This window comes from Gouania willdenowi, chromosome 18 (assembly GCF_900634775.1).
Source record: "Gouania willdenowi chromosome 18, fGouWil2.1, whole genome shotgun sequence".
NCBI classification, from domain to species: domain Eukaryota; kingdom Metazoa; phylum Chordata; class Actinopteri; order Blenniiformes; family Gobiesocidae; genus Gouania; species Gouania willdenowi.
In genome coordinates this window covers 24,146,830-24,150,769 of record NC_041061.1, presented here as the reverse complement: position 1 = coordinate 24,150,769, position 3,940 = coordinate 24,146,830, and positions in this window count along the sequence as shown.

Sequence of the window (3,940 nt, the reverse complement as noted above, 5' to 3'; positions counted from 1 at the left end):
AGAATTCTATTGTAGAAAAACCTCCACAGGTTTGAACCCATAGAAGGCCATAATTTGTACATTTTACAACAAACTACACCAAATTAAAATACTTTCACTAAAATTTTAAGAGTTGGACGAGGATTAATCAACAACAATACTTTATACCCAAATACATATGTATTCAGCAGGGTTTTGGGTTTTAGTAACTCTTTAAATTGAAACATTTGGGGAAACATATTAAATTGAGAAGAGCATCCATTTATAGCTATTGTAATGGGTTGTTTCTGTTGTATAGAGCCCTGACCTTTCACTTCTGATATCTGGTTACTTTTACTATTGAAACAGAAGCAAAAGGTATGTGACTAAAGCTACACAATCTATTTAAGTGACGTCTTTATTTTAGAGTTTGGCTCTTTTGAACCCTGGTTAGATATTCTGGTGCCTGAACCTGAGTGACTAAAGAGGCCTTTCTGTTACAAGTGTGTTTATTGGTGTTACAAGGTTAATGTGGCCCATCCTGTGCACAGGGATCTGTCAGGGGGAGAATGTAAAACAGCTCTGGTTTTGTCATTTCTCTGGCTCTTCTATTTTAAACATAAATCAAATGTCTGCTTTTGTGAATCCAGAGAAGAAAACCAAATTCCTTTGCTCACAACGCCACTAAAGTGAGAATGGATTAGAACCTTTTCACTGCTGTTTGGATAAAAAGTGTTCCCCTTTTAACAAATGACTGATCAATTCACAGGTAATTTATAAGCCAATTTTAAACAAGTAATGCAAGCACCAGACAGCTTTTCCATTAGACTTGACATTAAATTGTTAATATTTCATATGAAACAGCTGAAGAATATGAAAAGTGTAAGAAAACAGAACAATTAGGGGACACTCATAGTATGACTTCAGCTCAGAAGGCACATGTGCGACAAGCAAAGGTTGAGAATTGATTGTGGGAATGTCATTCTTGATATTTCTATATGTTTTGTGCTAAATGGATAATGCATTATATTGTTTTAATGTAAGATAATCATATTTTTATGTGTATATAGACTATAGTGTCCAGGTATCTAAGAATGAAGTTAAAATCTTTCTAAAAAGAGGAGTCTTTGTATGAATGTAATTATAATAGAACAGTGTAATTGTCCAATGGCATTTGATAGCAGAGAACCTTTATAATGCTAATGTACCACATAATAATCTAAACAAGGCTAATAAACTCCCCAGTACAAATCCCAGACTCCCAAATTGTCACTTTCAGAAGCAAAGAAGCTTCTTTAATGAGATGTAAAACGTCTTCCATCAAAATAGGCAGTGGCTATCCGTACGGTTGCCGTATCAATATACTGACATTCTCTCCGTACTCAGCGCCGCTCATTGGCCAGTTTAGGTCACGTGACTATGACTAAACCTAGCCGTAAACCTAACCCTAACCTTAAAAAATGTTGCGATATAGGGTTATAACCTAAACCTAACCCTAAAACGCTACGTACGTGTACTTCGGTAAACCAATAGCACTGGGGGTTGTCCGTACGGCAACCCTACGAATAGACACTTTCATCAAAATATTGAATCAAGTTGCTTCAACAAAGTTCCCAGAACAAACTATGTACAGTAAGTTGGAGAGCTAATCAGTAACTAACCCAAACAGCAATTGATTAGCAAGCTCTAGCTTGATAGCTCATTCATCATTTTTTTCATTATTATTATCCAATGAATGAAAACCAAGGCAGATATAATTTGTATGGTTAAGGAAGGTTTAGATCTGAATTTGTCCAACAAAGAAAACTCAAGGGAGGCTAGTGTTAGTCAATACCAGCATATAGGCTATAAGAGATTACTGATGTATAACAGATTGTTGATAAATATAGATAAATGTTAATTATTTGATCTTTATTTAAGTAAAAGAGTCTCATTAAGATTAAAAATCTATTTTTCAGGAGTCTTGGCCAAGATAGGCAGCAGCAAAACTACAAGCACACATACGATTTCTTTACAACGCCAAGTATGTTAAAATGCTTGATAAATACCAACAATAAAAGAGTTAGAATTCTAAGTAAAATAAGAAAAGCAAGTGCATGTTATCCCCGTGCTTGCTTCCCTGGTGATAAGCTGGCCTCTGCTCTGTTTTAAATGGATATATCATTGAAACCACAACAAGAAGAGGCTTTAGAACTATTTATATTGAGGATGGATGTTTATGCCGTGCTTCCAACTGGAAAGTTTAGGGGAAAAGATCTACGCTGGTCGCGCAATTGTCGTCACGTTCGCTCTTTGTTTAATTGGTTACTCTTTGTGTGTTTGTCTCGACCCGCCCAGTCCCCGAGAACCCAAACACTTGGTAAGCGATTCCATACTAATCGCCTGTATTAAACATTGAATAATAAAAGAAGAATAAGATGGATTCCAGGCTACTGATGACAATACTGATGACAATAGCGCAACAAGCGTAGATCTTCTTCCCTAAACAGGGCCGGCAGAGGAAAATGGTGTGTAGTACGGTTCACAATTAATGTTTTAAAGCCTCTTCTTGTTGTGGTTTCAACGAAATATCCAGATTTTTCAAAACAGAGCAGAGCAGCAGCTCCGAACATCTTTTCCGTGGAGGGCGCCATGTTTGTTATGACACTGCTTGGCGCAGGAGATATAACGTTCTTTCTGTACGGCTCAGTTTCTTTCGAACCGAGAAAGTGAGTCGAAAAGATCGCATTACCATACCCATTTTGTTACAAAAAGTAAGGAAGTGGGTGTGGCTTATGGCCAGGGTACGCATTTAACACCTCTTTTGCTGTTTGTTTTTTTTTTCTCAACCTTATAGAATTAATTTGGCTTATTTAGTTTTGAAGTTTCGTGTTTATTCCATTTCCATAGCCAATTATTTCTCCTGTGGACATGTCATAAAATAAATTCTTAACACTGGAATTTTTTTTTAATTTTATTAGCTTGAAAGAGGCAGAAAATGATTTTAAGAAATCAAATTGTGTTAACAAGTAACAAAGTAATAGTTTTTTCTGGTATCTGTACTTGACGAGTATTTATTTTTTTTGGCGACTTTTTACTTTCACTCCTTTTTAAAACAAGTATCTGTACTTTCTACTCCTTACGTTTTAAAAGAGAGTTTGTTACTTTTAAGACCTTCGAAGATGACGTTGCGATGTAAAAAGACGCAAACGTTCAATTTTTTTTCAGTGCTGCTCTGAGTTTTATTGAGTACCTGCACTTTTTTTTTTTTTTTTTTTGACACATTTTATTTACAAAATGTATTTACTACGAGTGCTAAATTCTCCATGTGTTCAAAGGTAACAGATTTAACTTGCTTCCATGTACCAGTATTCTACAAGTTCTTTAAATATATATGGATTTTTTGATATTATTGAAGGGACAGTAAAGGCAAGGCAAGGCAAATTTATTTGTATAGCGCATTTCATACACAAGGCAACTCAATGTGCTTTACATGATAAAACATTCAATTGTTTAAAATCAATAAGAACATTTAAAATCACCAGTAAAATCAATTAAAATCATCAGTAAAATCAAGGTATTTAAAATATTATTAAAACAGTTCTTTCTAGGCATACATGTATGAAAGTGTTCATTCTATTTGTGTCATTAAGGAACCGATCTGAAGTAAGAAAAAACAGAGATTTGAGAATGTATAACAGTATTGTATTATGGTTGAAAATGGAATGGAGTTTTGCATTTGATGAATTTTGATTGGAATAATGTTTTGTCATTTTTAGATAACTTAATGCTAGTATAATGAACTGATTTTTGTTTTGATGGTGTAAATGTGAAATGATTTTTAACAAAACTAAGAGAACAACTTTAATACTTTTACCACTCGTTTTTTATTCAAGTATCTATACTTTTACTGGAGTACTGAAGACTAGAACTCTCTGTCTACCACTCCCATGAAGCTGGAGATATACGAGCTGCCCCTAAACGCCTCACACTACACTGGGAG